General features: G+C 71.3%; 13 non-coding genes across 13 annotated transcripts; 5 read left to right on the top strand and 8 right to left on the bottom strand.

The window, feature by feature from the left end:
- Positions 1–312: 312 nt before the first annotated feature.
- TRNAG-UCC (transfer RNA glycine (anticodon UCC)) lies at positions 313–384 on the bottom strand. Its single transcript has one exon. It is a non-coding gene; the product is annotated as a tRNA-Gly (tRNA).
- A 711-nt stretch (positions 385–1,095) lies between these two features.
- On the bottom strand, positions 1,096–1,167 carry TRNAD-GUC (transfer RNA aspartic acid (anticodon GUC)). Its single transcript has one exon. It is a non-coding gene; the product is annotated as a tRNA-Asp (tRNA).
- A 576-nt stretch (positions 1,168–1,743) lies between these two features.
- On the top strand, positions 1,744–1,826 carry TRNAL-CAG (transfer RNA leucine (anticodon CAG)). Its single transcript has one exon. It is a non-coding gene; the product is annotated as a tRNA-Leu (tRNA).
- Positions 1,827–3,838: 2,012 nt separating this feature from the next.
- TRNAG-GCC (transfer RNA glycine (anticodon GCC)) lies at positions 3,839–3,909 on the top strand. The gene has a single exon. It is a non-coding gene; the product is annotated as a tRNA-Gly (tRNA).
- A 2,573-nt stretch (positions 3,910–6,482) lies between these two features.
- Positions 6,483–6,554, bottom strand: TRNAE-CUC (transfer RNA glutamic acid (anticodon CUC)). Its single transcript has one exon. It is a non-coding gene; the product is annotated as a tRNA-Glu (tRNA).
- Positions 6,555–6,891: 337 nt separating this feature from the next.
- On the bottom strand, positions 6,892–6,963 carry TRNAG-UCC (transfer RNA glycine (anticodon UCC)). Its single transcript has one exon. It is a non-coding gene; the product is annotated as a tRNA-Gly (tRNA).
- Positions 6,964–7,674: 711 nt separating this feature from the next.
- TRNAD-GUC (transfer RNA aspartic acid (anticodon GUC)) lies at positions 7,675–7,746 on the bottom strand. The gene has a single exon. It is a non-coding gene; the product is annotated as a tRNA-Asp (tRNA).
- Positions 7,747–8,322: 576 nt separating this feature from the next.
- On the top strand, positions 8,323–8,405 carry TRNAL-CAG (transfer RNA leucine (anticodon CAG)). Its single transcript has one exon. It is a non-coding gene; the product is annotated as a tRNA-Leu (tRNA).
- A 2,027-nt stretch (positions 8,406–10,432) lies between these two features.
- On the top strand, positions 10,433–10,503 carry TRNAG-GCC (transfer RNA glycine (anticodon GCC)). The gene has a single exon. It is a non-coding gene; the product is annotated as a tRNA-Gly (tRNA).
- A 2,598-nt stretch (positions 10,504–13,101) lies between these two features.
- On the bottom strand, positions 13,102–13,173 carry TRNAE-CUC (transfer RNA glutamic acid (anticodon CUC)). The gene has a single exon. It is a non-coding gene; the product is annotated as a tRNA-Glu (tRNA).
- Positions 13,174–13,502: 329 nt separating this feature from the next.
- Positions 13,503–13,574, bottom strand: TRNAG-UCC (transfer RNA glycine (anticodon UCC)). Its single transcript has one exon. It is a non-coding gene; the product is annotated as a tRNA-Gly (tRNA).
- A 711-nt stretch (positions 13,575–14,285) lies between these two features.
- Positions 14,286–14,357, bottom strand: TRNAD-GUC (transfer RNA aspartic acid (anticodon GUC)). Its single transcript has one exon. It is a non-coding gene; the product is annotated as a tRNA-Asp (tRNA).
- A 573-nt stretch (positions 14,358–14,930) lies between these two features.
- Positions 14,931–15,013, top strand: TRNAL-CAG (transfer RNA leucine (anticodon CAG)). The gene has a single exon. It is a non-coding gene; the product is annotated as a tRNA-Leu (tRNA).
- The last annotated feature ends 485 nt before the right edge of the window (positions 15,014–15,498 follow it).

A 15,498-nucleotide genomic window follows, 5' to 3' on the forward strand; every position in this document is an offset into this window, starting at 1 on the left:
GCCTCCTGGACTCGGCTGGGCGCCTCCACCCGGGCCCCGGGCGCTCCCTTGGCGCCAGGCCCGGGCGTCGCCCAGCCTCGGCCTTGGCCCTGCCCGCCGCCCTCCCCCTCTCCCGCCATCGGCGCAGCCTGCCTCGCGGGCTGCTGGCAGCACCCTCAAAACACTGCTCGCCTCCTGCCCACCCACCCACACCGCCTCCGCTTCTGCCTAAGCTTCTGCCCCGACCCCTGGCACCACGGCACCACGGCACCACGGCACCACGGCACCACGGCACCACGGCACCACCGCCCGCAAAACGTCAGGCTGGGCTGCTGCGTTGGCCGGGAATCGAACCCGGGTCAACTGCTTGGAAGGCAGCTATGCTCACCACTATACCACCAACGCTGCACAGCCCGGGGAGCCCGCAGTCGCCGGGCCGGGACTCCGACCAGAGGCCTAGCCGCCGCGCGCCTCAGCCCTCGGCCCTCTGCCACACGCCCCGCCCGCCTCCCGAACACGGCCGCAAGACCGGCCCGGCCGCCTGGCGCCCGGAGGCCCCCTCGCCGCCTCTGCCGACGCTCTCGCTGCTGCCTTTGCTCCTTGGGACTCCGGGCTCCGGGCTCCGCGGCCGTGGCCGTGGCCTCGGCGCTGCTCCCAAGCCCGGCGCTCGGAGACCCTCGGCTGCTGCTTGCAGCCTGCCGGCGGGGCGCGCATGCCCACGGCCCGGGTGGCCAGCGGTCGTCGTGGCTCGGCCAGGACACGGCGCGCAGCGCGTTGGGCTGCCGAGCTGAGCCGAGCTGAGCGCGGCCAAGACCTCTCGCCGCTGGGGGCGGCGCCTGGGCGTGGCAGGGAGTGGCTCGGCGACCCCGGGTGGGCGGGCGGGCGGGCCGCGGCGAGACACCCCGTTGGGGCGGGCCGCCGGCCGGCTGCCGTGAGCAGCCGACGGGGTCCCTGGGGCCACCCTGCCGTTTGGCCTGGCCGGGAAGGAGCGGGCCAGGCAGCAGGTGGCGCCGTGCACCTGGGCGCCGGGGCGCGGGGCGGGAAAGCAGGCGGGCCGTCGTCGGTGGGCGGGAGGCGGCCTGGAGGGCGGTGGCGGGGGCCAAAAAGGGCGGCAGCCTCCCCGTCGGGGAATCGAACCCCGGTCTCCCGCGTGACAGGCGGGGATACTCACCACTATACTAACGAGGACGGTGGCGCCGGGGCCCTGCGCGCAACGCTCTCCCGCAAGCCTCGCCCAGCCCTGCTCTGGGCCTCCCGGGCCCACGCCCGGCGGCGCTCCAGCACGCGCCCGCCGGGCCCCTTGCCTCGCCCACCCCCACCCCCACCCCCACCCACAGCCAACCAGCCTCCGGCCCTCACCCGGACCTCACCCCGATGCCGACCACCGACACCCACCCACCAACTCCGGACTGGGACCCGGACCCGGACCCGGACCCGGACCCGGACCCGGACCCGGACCCGGACCCGAGCCGCCTGCCGACTCCCCACTGCCGACTCGGGACTCCGCTGGTGCTGAAACCTGGCAGGGCCGCGCGGCCTCTCGCCTCCGACGCCGGCGACACGCCTGGGGCAACTGGCCGCAGCGGGAAGGAAGCGCGCCAGGACGGGCTGGGCGCGCGCCCTGCCGACTCCCGCCGCCACACGCCGCTCCGCTCCGGCGCGCACCGCCACTGCCCGCCGGGAGGCACTTGGGCCCAACGCTCGAGGACAGCGCTCTTGCCGCCCGATCCCAGCCAGGCGGGCGCCAGCGCGCTCGCTCCCACCGTCAGGATGGCCGAGCGGTCTAAGGCGCTGCGTTCAGGTCGCAGTCTCCCCTGGAGGCGTGGGTTCGAATCCCACTCCTGACACGAGTCAACCTTTTGGCCCCCAACTCTCCCCACCTTTCACCACCCTCACCGCCCTGCACTACCTCACCAGCTCCGAAGGTAGCCCTCGCTGACTGGCCACTCGGGGAGCCCTTCACCAGCCCGACTCCCCTGCCACCTGCCAGCCCGTCCGCCTCTCGGGGCGGGGCCTACGTACCCTTACCGCTGGCTTCTCACACTCACCTACCCTTTCCCGCCACCCTCCGCCAAGCAGAAACCGCCCCTCGCCATGCTCCCGGGCCTTCCACCTTCTGCCCGCTTCCTTGCCCGCAAGCTGTGCCCCAAGCCACCTCACACACCCCTTCCACCTGCCAGACCGAGGGTACACTGAAGGACTTCAGAGCACCTGGGCCGCGCCCCGTCCTTTCCCTCCCTCCCTCCCTCCATTCCCCCTCCCCTCCTTCTCTTCTGCCTGCCTTTCTGCCTTTCTGTCTTTCTCCTTTTTGTGTCTTTCTCTTCATCTCCTTCAACCTATTTGCCAGTCTGCCTTCCTAATCTCTGACATTTCTGCCTGCCTGCCTGCCTGCCTGCCTGCCTGCCTGCCTGCCTGCCTTTTCTCTGTCTCTCTCTCTTTCTTCCTCTCCCTCGGTCTCTTTATCTCTTTCTCTTACTCTCTCTTCTCTCTTCTCTGTGTTTCTCTCTCTCTCTCTCTCTCTCTCTCTCTCTCTCTCTCTCTCTCTCTCTCTCTCTTCCTCTTTCTCTGTTTCTTTCCCGTTTCTTTCCCGCGTTCTTTCTCTCTTCTCTCTTCTTTCTTTCCCCCGCCTGCCGCGGCCACCCAGATTCACCCTCTAGCACCTACCCGGTGAACAGCAATTGCTTTCCGTGCCATACACCGCCACAGCCTGCATTGCCGCGTGCGAGAAATGGCTGTGCCGGCGTCCCGTCCGTGCCTCTGCCTCCATCGGTGCCCCTGCTCCCACCACCCTCACGTCCCTCGGAGCCCCCGGGCTCGCCCCCACGCTTGCTCTTTCCATTCCCTCGCCAAATTGCTGCGTCAACTTCCCACCAGCACGACTGTGCACCCGGGCTTACCCGTAGTCAAATTTCCCTGGGCTTTTCACTCTGGGCCCTTTACCGCTCCGCACTTGCCCGCTCGGGCCCATTCAGGCCCTGCCTCAGCGAGACAGAATGGATCGAGCCAGAGCCTGGCACAGGACCTGCGTGGCTCGGTACCTGGAGGATCCCGAGAAGACTGTTCCACGGACACCTCGCAGATCCCGAAGCCCACCCACGCAACTCCACGCGGGAAGCTGCTGCCGAGCCCGAGCAACCACACCAGTGCGCCCGGCGCCCCCACACCTGGACGTCCGGGTGCCGGCAGCCACGCCCCCCGGAACACACTCTGCCAGAGGGCTCCCCCCACCCTCCCTTTGGAGCCCTCCCGCCTCAAAAGCGACACCGCGGCCCGGGATCCCTAGCGAGTGCCGGCGGCCAGACGGTGGAAGTGAGCCTCGCACAGACCGGCCACTCTACCAGACGTGCGGTGTCGTCCCGCCCCGACCCCCCCACCCCCCCACCCCCCCATCCCCCCCCCCACCCCCGCTCAAGTCAGAGGCCCAGCACCCGTCCTCCTTCTCCCCAGGCCAGCACAGGCACAGAAGGCCGCCGAGGAAGGGGGCTGCGGGAGGGGTGGCTTCACCGCGCCCCTCGGCTCCCCGGGCTCGGGGCACGGTCACGCTGGATCCGGCGGCTGTTTTCGTCCCGGGGACAGCGGCATTTCCGGGAGAGCGCAGGCTCAGGCGACAGGGCCTGTCTCCCCACCCCCCCTGCCCCCTCCCCCCGCACGCCCCCCACGCCCGCAGCCCGCGCCTCCGCCTGCGCGGCGCCTCTCCTCCAGGTGGGCCGCCCTCTCCCAGGCTGGCAGGGCGGCGCCGCCTGCCACGCTCCAGGAGCGCTCCGGGCGCACGGCGGGCAGCGGTGGGGGCGCGGCGGCGGCGGCGGCGGCTGGTGGCGAGCACGCGCTGAGGCGAAGCGGGAGGGGGCCCAGCAGCGGCGCATGGGTGGTTCAGTGGTAGAATTCTCGCCTGCCACGCGGGAGGCCCGGGTTCGATTCCCGGCCCATGCAGCACACTCCCCCCTTTTGGTGTCCCACCCACTCGAGCCGTCTCCTGCCGCCTTCCCGGGTCTCTACCGTGCGCGCCTCTCGCTTCCTCACACCGCCCGCTCCTCTCGCGCCTGCCCGTCACCGCCGTCCCTTGCCCGCGCCTCCCTCGCCCCGCACACCCACCACCTTCGCCGACACGCCAGCTCTCCAGCTCACTCGGCCTCCCACCGGACCGGCACCTCGCGCTCGCCCTCAGGCCAAAGCTCAACGGTCAAGAGGCCTCTCCCCAGAGGAAACCAGGACACCCTCCTGCCACGTCACCGGCCCCAGCGCCCAAAAGTCTCTCCCCTACACAGCCCGCGCGGCCGTCCCGCCGGCCGCTTGAGCCGGCGCCTCCACCACGACTTCGGTGCACTTGCCCGCTCCTCCCTCCACACGCACCATCCGAATCTTCATTCGCCCATCCCGCTTTGCTTTGCCTCGGTCTCTTGTTCTGACATGCCCAAACGCCCTGCGTCCCTCGCACGGCGCCCAGACGCCCTGCCCGGCGGCGCACGGCCGCGCTCCGCCGAGCCCCGCCCCAGCCCCTGGCCCGCAGCAGCTTGGCCCCGCCCCCGCCCCGCCCCGCCCCGCCCCGAACCAGCCCTCCCCACCCTCCCCGCCCCCCCCCCCCCGACCACGCGGACAAGCACCTCAAGTCTTTGCCTCTGGACTGACCAGGGGAGTGAACCCGAAGCCTCTGGGTCCGTGCAATTCACCACCCCTTGCACACCTAGCACAGACGCCACACGACCCCTCCCTGGCCCCTCCCCTCCCCTCCCCCGCCCCCTCCCCACTTCGCCCTCCTGTCTCCCTCGCGCGCGGCGCTCTGCCTCCAGGGTCCCGTTGCCTGCGACCCGACTCACGCCCCTCGGCCTGGTGGCCCTCCAGGGCACCACCTCCAACTGACCCGATGGGGGTCCTGTCTGCTGATGGGCTCTTGGATCTCATCCTCTCCGGAGCCCTCTCCTCCCTCTTCTAAGTCCCCCACGCCCTCCAGCTGCCCACTTGCTGCCAGCCGCTTCTCCCAGACGCCTTGCTCTAGACAACGCCCGTCCGCCCGCCCTGGCCACCCCGTCTATGCTCTGAGACGTCCCGGGCTCCCGCCCACCGCACCCGGTCCCGCCACGGCCCGTGCACCCGCCCCAGGCACGGCGGCCCATCGTCCTGACGCCCCTCCCAAGCCGCCGGCCGCACTCGCCACCCACCGGCAGCTAGCTGGGCCACCCTAGCCCTGCGGACCACGTGACCACCCTCTACCCCGACCGCCACCTCTCAGCCCTCGGCACACGCTGGGCTCCTCTGGTCGCTTTCCGGCCCTCTGCCCAGCTCCGTGTGCAGTGCTCTCCGCGCACCCACCCGTTTCCTCCCTAGCCGTCACCTGAGACCCACATCCTCTAATGGCCGCACAGGGGGCACCAGGGGACCTCGCGGTGGGGATGGGAAGCTTCTGTGTGCCGAGAGGGAGGCTCGTTGAATCAGGCAGGGCCTCTCACCGCGCGTCCCCCCGACGTCCGAAAGGAAACCTTCCGCCAGCCGGTGTTCGAGTGAGTTGGGCGGTGCGGCGGCCGCTGGGGCGGTCTGGGCAGCAAGGAGGCTGCTGACCGACTCTGCCCTCCAGCAGCAGCACGGCTGGGCTGAGCGCGGTGCAGGGGTGCAAGGAGGGAAGCAGGCCCGCTTGGATGGGTGGTAAGGCAGGAAGGCCAGAGAGCGCGAGTTTACGGGTGGGCGGTGGCAAGCGGGAGGTCGTGGGTCGACTTCTTTCCACCTGGAGTCAGCGTTAGACGGCACGACGTGGCGGCGCTCTCCCGAACCCAGCCGGGCCCCTGACGAAGCGGGAGGCTTGACTCGACAGCTCGTCTTCCCCACTGGTTGGCCAATCTGCTGCCTCCTACTTCTGCCCTGCACGCCCGCCCCCGCCTACAGCCCGCTCGGCCATTTCAACACGGGTGTTCGCGTCGACGTCTCGAGGCCACCGTGGCCAGGGTGCCCGGGCGCACAGGGTTGCGGTTCCTCTTCACCAGCCCGACCGGTGGCTGGCAGGAGTGGCGCGATGCCAGGCACCGCGGGGCCCGGCAGGTGGGCGGTGTGTTCTGGGTGCGGGTGCCCTCACCCTTCTCCCCCGAGCGCCTCCCCGCCCCCGGGGTGGGAGGGGGCGTGGAGGTGGTGCCACACAGGCAGAGCTTTGGCCCGGCGGAAGCCCGTAGGCCTGCCAAGGGCCAACACGTGGGCTGGCCCGAGCGAGGTGGTGCCGATAGCCAGGGGAGTGTCAAGGCGGTCGTGGCCGCTGGAGCTGGGTGCTGAGGGCGAGCGGGAGCGAAGCGAAGCGAAGCTTGGGAGCCTAGGGAAGGAGAAGCTGGAGAAAGGCAAGAGGCTGGAGCGGGCCAAGGGAGGCGAAAAGGACGGCATTGTAGCGGGCTTGCGGGCGGCCGTGGAGATGAGGTGGGTGGTGCCCCGGGCGTGGCGCGGCCGCTGGCTCGGCAGGGAGCGAGTGATGGGCTTTGGGTAAAAGCGAGGCGGGCGGGGGCCGCGCTGGGGCGAAGAAGAAGAAGGGCTTCCCTGACCGGGAATCGAACCCGGGCCGCGGCGGTGAGAGCGCCGAATCCTAACCACTAGACCACCAGGGAGCGTCGGGCCACGCGGCCGGCCGCCGCCTCCTGGACTCGGCTGGGCGCCTCCACCCGGGCCCCGGGCGCTCCCTTGGCGCCAGGCCCGGGCGTCGCCCAGCCTCGGCCTTGGCCCTGCCCGCCGCCCTCCCCCTCTCCCGCCATCGGCGCAGCCTGCCTCGCGGGCTGCTGGCAGCACCCTCAAAACACTGCTCGCCTCCTGCCCACCCACCCACACCGCCTCCGCTTCTGCCTAAGCTTCTGCCCCGACCCCTGGCACCACGGCACCACGGCACCACGGCACCACGGCACCACGGCACCACGGCACCACCGCCCGCAAAACGTCAGGCTGGGCTGCTGCGTTGGCCGGGAATCGAACCCGGGTCAACTGCTTGGAAGGCAGCTATGCTCACCACTATACCACCAACGCTGCACAGCCCGGGGAGCCCGCAGTCGCCGGGCCGGGACTCCGACCAGAGGCCTAGCCGCCGCGCGCCTCAGCCCTCGGCCCTCTGCCACACGCCCCGCCCGCCTCCCGAACACGGCCGCAAGACCGGCCCGGCCGCCTGGCGCCCGGAGGCCCCCTCGCCGCCTCTGCCGACGCTCTCGCTGCTGCCTTTGCTCCTTGGGACTCCGGGCTCCGGGCTCCGCGGCCGTGGCCGTGGCCTCGGCGCTGCTCCCAAGCCCGGCGCTCGGAGACCCTCGGCTGCTGCTTGCAGCCTGCCGGCGGGGCGCGCATGCCCACGGCCCGGGTGGCCAGCGGTCGTCGTGGCTCGGCCAGGACACGGCGCGCAGCGCGTTGGGCTGCCGAGCTGAGCCGAGCTGAGCGCGGCCAAGACCTCTCGCCGCTGGGGGCGGCGCCTGGGCGTGGCAGGGAGTGGCTCGGCGACCCCGGGTGGGCGGGCGGGCGGGCCGCGGCGAGACACCCCGTTGGGGCGGGCCGCCGGCCGGCTGCCGTGAGCAGCCGACGGGGTCCCTGGGGCCACCCTGCCGTTTGGCCTGGCCGGGAAGGAGCGGGCCAGGCAGCAGGTGGCGCCGTGCACCTGGGCGCCGGGGCGCGGGGCGGGAAAGCAGGCGGGCCGTCGTCGGTGGGCGGGAGGCGGCCTGGAGGGCGGTGGCGGGGGCCAAAAAGGGCGGCAGCCTCCCCGTCGGGGAATCGAACCCCGGTCTCCCGCGTGACAGGCGGGGATACTCACCACTATACTAACGAGGACGGTGGCGCCGGGGCCCTGCGCGCAACGCTCTCCCGCAAGCCTCGCCCAGCCCTGCTCTGGGCCTCCCGGGCCCACGCCCGGCGGCGCTCCAGCACGCGCCCGCCGGGCCCCTTGCCTCGCCCACCCCCACCCCCACCCCCACCCACAGCCAACCAGCCTCCGGCCCTCACCCGGACCTCACCCCGATGCCGACCACCGACACCCACCCACCAACTCCGGACTGGGACCCGGACCCGGACCCGGACCCGGACCCGGACCCGGACCCGGACCCGGACCCGAGCCGCCTGCCGACTCCCCACTGCCGACTCGGGACTCCGCTGGTGCTGAAACCTGGCAGGGCCGCGCGGCCTCTCGCCTCCGACGCCGGCGACACGCCTGGGGCAACTGGCCGCAGCGGGAAGGAAGCGCGCCAGGACGGGCTGGGCGCGCGCCCTGCCGACTCCCGCCGCCACACGCCGCTCCGCTCCGGCGCGCACCGCCACTGCCCGCCGGGAGGCACTTGGGCCCAACGCTCGAGGACAGCGCTCTTGCCGCCCGATCCCAGCCAGGCGGGCGCCAGCGCGCTCGCTCCCACCGTCAGGATGGCCGAGCGGTCTAAGGCGCTGCGTTCAGGTCGCAGTCTCCCCTGGAGGCGTGGGTTCGAATCCCACTCCTGACACGAGTCAACCTTTTGGCCCCCAACTCTCCCCACCTTTCACCACCCTCACCGCCCTGCACTACCTCACCAGCTCCGAAGGTAGCCCTCGCTGACTGGCCACTCGGGGAGCCCTTCACCAGCCCGACTCCCCTGCCACCTGCCAGCCCGTCCGCCTCTCGGGGCGGGGCCTACGTACCCTTACCGCTGGCTTCTCACACTCACCTACCCTTTCCCGCCACCCTCCGCCAAGCAGAAACCGCCCCTCGCCATGCTCCCGGGCCTTCCACCTTCTGCCCGCTTCCTTGCCCGCAAGCTGTGCCCCAAGCCACCTCACACACCCCTTCCACCTGCCAGACCGAGGGTACACTGAAGGACTTCAGAGCACCTGGGCCGCGCCCCGTCCTTTCCCTCCCTCCCTCCCTCCATTCCCCCTCCCCTCCTTCTCTTCTGCCTGCCTTTCTGCCTTTCTGTCTTTCTCCTTTTTGTGTCTTTCTCTTCATCTCCTTCAACCTATTTGCCAGTCTGCCTTCCTAATCTCTGACATTTCTGCCTGCCTGCCTGCCTGCCTGCCTGCCTGCCTGCCTGCCTGCCTTTTCTCTGTCTCTCTCTCTTTCTTCCTCTCCCTCGGTCTCTTTATCTCTTTCTCTTACTCTCTCTTCTCTCTTCTCTGTGTTTCTCTCTCTCTCTCTCTCTCTCTCTCTCTCTCTCTCTCTCTCTCTCTCTCTCTCTCTCTCTCTCTCTCTCTTCCTCTTTCTCTGTTTCTTTCCCGTTTCTTTCCCGCGTTCTTTCTCTCTTCTCTCTTCTTTCTTTCCCCCGCCTGCCGCGGCCACCCAGATTCACCCTCTAGCACCTACCCGGTGAACAGCAATTGCTTTCCGTGCCATACACCGCCACAGCCTGCATTGCCGCGTGCGAGAAATGGCTGTGCCGGCGTCCCGTCCGTGCCTCTGCCTCCATCGGTGCCCCTGCTCCCACCACCCTCACGTCCCTCGGAGCCCCCGGGCTCGCCCCCACGCTTGCTCTTTCCATTCCCTCGCCAAATTGCTGCGTCAACTTCCCACCAGCACGACTGTGCACCCGGGCTTACCCGTAGTCAAATTTCCCTGGGCTTTTCACTCTGGGCCCTTTACCGCTCCGCACTTGCCCGCTCGGGCCCATTCAGGCCCTGCCTCAGCGAGACAGAATGGATCGAGCCAGAGCCTGGCACAGGACCTGCGTGGCTCGGTACCTGGAGGATCCCGAGAAGACTGTTCCACGGACACCTCGCAGATCCCGAAGCCCACCCACGCAACTCCACGCGGGAAGCTGCTGCCGAGCCCGAGCAACCACACCAGTGCGCCCGGCGCCCCCACACCTGGACGTCCGGGTGCCGGCAGCCACGCCCCCCGGAACACACTCTGCCAGAGGGCTCCCCCCACCCTCCCTTTGGAGCCCTCCCGCCTCAAAAGCGACACCGCGGCCCGGGATCCCTAGCGAGTGCCGGCGGCCAGACGGTGGAAGTGAGCCTCGCACAGACCGGCCACTCTACCAGACGTGCGGTGTCGTCCCGCCCCGACCCCCCCACCCCCCCACCCCCCCATCCCCCCCCCACCCCCGCTCAAGTCAGAGGCCCAGCACCCGTCCTCCTTCTCCCCAGGCCAGCACAGGCACAGAAGGCCGCCGAGGAAGGGGGCTGCGGGAGGGGTGGCTTCACCGCGCCCCTCGGCTCCCCGGGCTCGGGGCACGGTCACGCTGGATCCGGCGGCTGTTTTCGTCCCGGGGACAGCGGCATTTCCGGGAGAGCGCAGGCTCAGGCGACAGGGCCTGTCTCCCCACCCCCCCTGCCCCCTCCCCCCGCACGCCCCCCACGCCCGCAGCCCGCGCCTCCGCCTGCGCGGCGCCTCTCCTCCAGGTGGGCCGCCCTCTCCCAGGCTGGCAGGGCGGCGCCGCCTGCCACGCTCCAGGAGCGCTCCGGGCGCACGGCGGGCAGCGGTGGGGGCGCGGCGGCGGCGGCGGCGGCTGGTGGCGAGCACGCGCTGAGGCGAAGCGGGAGGGGGCCCAGCAGCGGCGCATGGGTGGTTCAGTGGTAGAATTCTCGCCTGCCACGCGGGAGGCCCGGGTTCGATTCCCGGCCCATGCAGCACACTCCCCCCTTTTGGTGTCCCACCCACTCGAGCCGTCTCCTGCCGCCTTCCCGGGTCTCTACCGTGCGCGCCTCTCGCTTCCTCACACCGCCCGCTCCTCTCGCGCCTGCCCGTCACCGCCGTCCCTTGCCCGCGCCTCCCTCGCCCCGCACACCCACCACCTTCGCCGACACGCCAGCTCTCCAGCTCACTCGGCCTCCCACCGGACCGGCACCTCGCGCTCGCCCTCAGGCCAAAGCTCAACGGTCAAGAGGCCTCTCCCCAGAGGAAACCAGGACACCCTCCTGCCACGTCACCGGCCCCAGCGCCCAAAAGTCTCTCCCCTACACAGCCCGCGCGGCCGTCCCGCCGGCCGCTTGAGCCGGCGCCTCCACCACGACTTCGGTGCACTTGCCCGCTCCTCCCTCCACACGCACCATCCGAATCTTCATTCGCCCATCCCGCTTTGCTTTGCCTCGGTCTCTTGTTCTGACATGCCCAAACGCCCTGCGTCCCTCGCACGGCGCCCAGACGCCCTGCCCGGCGGCGCACGGCCGCGCTCCGCCGAGCCCCGCCCCAGCCCCTGGCCCGCAGCAGCTTGGCCCCGCCCCCGCCCCGCCCCGCCCCGCCCGGCCCCGCCCCGAACCAGCCCTCCCCACCCTCCCCGCCCCCCCCCCCCCCCCGACCACGCGGACAAGCACCTCAAGTCTTTGCCTCTGGACTGACCAGGGGAGTGAACCCGAAGCCTCTGGGTCCGTGCAATTCACCACCCCTTGCACACCTAGCACAGACGCCACACGACCCCTCCCTGGCCCCTCCCCTCCCCTCCCCCGCCCCCTCCCCACTTCGCCCTCCTGTCTCCCTCGCGCGCGGCGCTCTGCCTCCAGGGTCCCGTTGCCTGCGACCCGACTCACGCCCCTCGGCCTGGTGGCCCTCCAGGGCACCACCTCCAACTGACCCGATGGGGGTCCTGTCTGCTGATGGGCTCTTGGATCTCATCCTCTCCGGAGCCCTCTCCTCCCTCTTCTAAGTCCCCCACGCCCTCCAGCTGCCCACTTGCTGCCAGCCGCTTCTCCCAGACGCCTTGCTCTAGACAACGCCCGTCCGCCCGCCCTGGCCACCCCGTCTATGCTCTGAGACGTCCCGGGCTCCCGCCCACCGCACCCGGTCCCGCCACGGCCCGTGCACCCGCCCCAGGCACGGCGGCCCATCGTCCTGACGCCCCTCCCAAGCCGCCGGGCCACCCGCCGGCCGCACTCGCCACCCACCGGCAGCTAGCTGGGCCACCCTAGCCCTGCGGACCACGTGACCACCCTCTACCCCGACCGCCACCTCTCAGCCCTCGGCACACGCTGGGCTCCTCTGGTCGCTTTCCGGCCCTCTGCCCAGCTCCGTGTGCAGTGCTCTCCGCGCACCCACCCGTTTCCTCCCTAGCCGTCACCTGAGACCCACATCCTCTAATGGCCGCACAGGGGGCACCAGGGGACCTCGCGGTGGGGATGGGAAGCTTCTGTGTGCCGAGAGGGAGGCTCGTTGAATCAGGCAGGGCCTCTCACCGCGCGTCCCCCCGACGTCCGAAAGGAAACCTTCCGCCAGCCGGTGTTCGAGTGAGTTGGGCGGTGCGGCGGCCGCTGGGGCGGTCTGGGCAGCAAGGAGGCTGCTGACCGACTCTGCCCTCCAGCAGCAGCACGGCTGGGCTGAGCGCGGTGCAGGGGTGCAAGGAGGGAAGCAGGCCCGCTTGGATGGGTGGTAAGGCAGGAAGGCCAGAGAGCGCGAGTTTACGGGTGGGCGGTGGCAAGCGGGAGGTCGTGGGTCGACTTCTTTCCACCTGGAGTCAGCGTTAGACGGCACGACGTGGCGGCGCTCTCCCGAACCCAGCCGGGCCCCTGACGAAGCGGGAGGCTTGACTCGACAGCTCGTCTTCCCCACTGGTTGGCCAATCTGCTGCCTCCTACTTCTGCCCTGCACGCCCGCCCCCGCCTACAGCCCGCTCGGCCATTTCAACACGGGTGTTCGCGTCGACGTCTCGAGGCCACCGTGGCCAGGGTGCCCGGGCGCACAGGGTTGCGGTTCCTCTTCACCAGCCCGACCGGTGGCTGGCAGGAGTGGCGCGATGCCAGGCACCGCGGGGCCCGGCAGGTGGGCGGTGTGTTCTGGGTGCGGGTGCCCTCACCCTTCTCCCCCGAGCGCCTCCCCGCCCCCGGGGTGGGAGGGGGCGTGGAGGTGGTGCCACACAGGCAGAGCTTTGGCCCGGCGGAAGCCCGTAGGCCTGCCAAGGGCCAACACGTGGGCTGGCCCGAGCGAGGTGGTGCCGATAGCCAGGGGAGTGTCAAGGCGGTCGTGGCCGCTGGAGCTGGGTGCTGAGGGCGAGCGGGAGCGAAGCGAAGCGAAGCTTGGGAGCCTAGGGAAGGAGAAGCTGGAGAAAGGCAAGAGGCTGGAGCGGGCCAAGGGAGGCGAAAAGGACGGCATTGTAGCGGGCTTGCGGGCGGCCGTGGAGATGAGGTGGGTGGTGCCCCGGGCGTGGCGCGGCCGCTGGCTCGGCAGGGAGCGAGTGATGGGCTTTGGGTAAAAGCGAGGCGGGCGGGGGCCGCGCTGGGGCGAAGAAGAAGAAGGGCTTCCCTGACCGGGAATCGAACCCGGGCCGCGGCGGTGAGAGCGCCGAATCCTAACCACTAGACCACCAGGGAGCGTCGGGCCACGCGGCCGGCCGCCGCCTCCTGGACTCGGCTGGGCGCCTCCACCCGGGCCCCGGGCGCTCCCTTGGCGCCAGGCCCGGGCGTCGCCCAGCCTCGGCCTTGGCCCTGCCCGCCGCCCTCCCCCTCTCCCGCCATCGGCGCAGCCTGCCTCGCGGGCTGCTGGCAGCACCCTCAAAACACTGCTCGCCTCCTGCCCACCCACCCACACCGCCTCCGCTTCTGCCTAAGCTTCTGCCCCGACCCCTGGCACCACGGCACCACGGCACCACGGCACCACGGCACCACGGCACCACCGCCCGCAAAACGTCAGGCTGGGCTGCTGCGTTGGCCGGGAATCGAACCCGGGTCAACTGCTTGGAAGGCAGCTATGCTCACCACTATACCACCAACGCTGCACAGCCCGGGGAGCCCGCAGTCGCCGGGCCGGGACTCCGACCAGAGGCCTAGCCGCCGCCCGCCTCAGCCCTCGGCCCTCTGCCACACGCCCCGCCCGCCTCCCGAACGCGGCCGCAAGACCGGCCCGGCCGCCTGGCGCCCGGAGGCCCCCTCGCCGCCTCTGCCGACGCTCTCGCTGCTACCTTTGCTCCTTGGGACTCCGGGCTCCGGGCTCCGCGGCCGTGGCCGTGGCCTCGGCGCTGCTCCCAAGCCCGGCGCTCGGAGACCCTCGGCTGCTGCTTGCAGCCTGCCGGCGGGGCGCGCATGCCCACGGCCCGGGTGGCCAGCGGTCGTCGTGGCTCGGCCAGGACACGGCGCGCAGCGCGTTGGGCTGCCGAGCTGAGCCGAGCTGAGCGCGGCCAAGACCTCTCGCCGCTGGGGGCGGCGCCTGGGCGTGGCAGGGAGTGGCTCGGCGACCCCGGGTGGGCGGGCGGGCGGGCCGCGGCGAGACACCCCGTTGGGGCGGGCCGCCGGCCGGCTGCCGTGAGCAGCCGACGGGGTCCCTGGGGCCACCCTGCCGTTTGGCCTGGCCGGGAAGGAGCGGGCCAGGCAGCAGGTGGCGCCGTGCACCTGGGCGCCGGGGCGCGGGGCGGGAAAGCAGGCGGGCCGTCGTCGGTGGGCGGGAGGCGGCCTGGAGGGCGGTGGCGGGGGCCAAAAAGGGCGGCAGCCTCCCCGTCGGGGAATCGAACCCCGGTCTCCCGCGTGACAGGCGGGGATACTCACCACTATACTAACGAGGACGGTGGCGCCGGGGCCCTGCGCGCAACGCTCTCCCGCAAGCCTCGCCCAGCCCTGCTCTGGGCCTCCCGGGCCCACGCCCGGCGGCGCTCCAGCACGCGCCCGCCGGGCCCCTTGCCTCGCCCACCCCCACCCCCACCCACAGCCACAGCCAACCAGCCTCCGGCCCTCACCCGGACCTCACCCCGATGCCGACCACCGACACCCACCCACCAACTCCGGACTGGGACCCGGACCCGGACCCGGACCCGGACCCGGACCCGGACCCGGACCCGGACCCGAGCCTGCCGACTCCCCACTGCCGACTCGGGACTCCGCTGGTGCTGAAACCTGGCAGGGCCGCGCGGCCTCTCGCCTCCGACGCCGGCGACACGCCTGGGGCAACTGGCCGCAGCGGGAAGGAAGCGCGCCAGGACGGGCTGGGCGCGCGCCCTGCCGACTCCCGCCGCCACACGCCGCTCCGCTCCGGCGCGCACCGCCACTGCCCGCCGGGAGGCACTTGGGCCCAACGCTCGAGGACAGCGCTCTTGCCGCCCGATCCCAGCCAGGCGGGCGCCAGCGCGCTCGCTCCCACCGTCAGGATGGCCGAGCGGTCTAAGGCGCTGCGTTCAGGTCGCAGTCTCCCCTGGAGGCGTGGGTTCGAATCCCACTCCTGACACGAGTCAACCTTTTGGCCCCCAACTCTCCCCACCTTTCACCACCCTCACCGCCCTGCACTACCTCACCAGCTCCGAAGGTAGCCCTCGCTGACTGGCCACTCGGGGAGCCCTTCACCAGCCCGACTCCCCTGCCACCTGCCAGCCCGTCCGCCTCTCGGGGCGGGGCCTACGTACCCTTACCGCTGGCTTCTCACACTCACCTACCCTTTCCCGCCACCCTCCGCCAAGCAGAAACCGCCCCTCGCCATGCTCCCGGGCCTTCCACCTTCTGCCCGCTTCCTTGCCCGCAAGCTGTGCCCCAAGCCACCTCACACACCCCTTCCACCTGCCAGACCGAGGGTACACTGAAGGACTTCAGAGCACCTGGGCCGCGCCCCGTCCTTTCCCTCCCTCCCTCCCTCCATTCCCCCTCCCCTCCTTCTCTTCTGCCTGCCTTTCTGCCTTTCTGTCTTTCTCCTTTTTGTGTCTTTCTCTTCATCTCCTT

The sequence above is a fragment of the Dasypus novemcinctus genome, chromosome 13 (assembly GCF_030445035.2).
Source record: "Dasypus novemcinctus isolate mDasNov1 chromosome 13, mDasNov1.1.hap2, whole genome shotgun sequence".
Classification (NCBI taxonomy): Eukaryota; Metazoa; Chordata; class Mammalia; order Cingulata; family Dasypodidae; genus Dasypus; species Dasypus novemcinctus.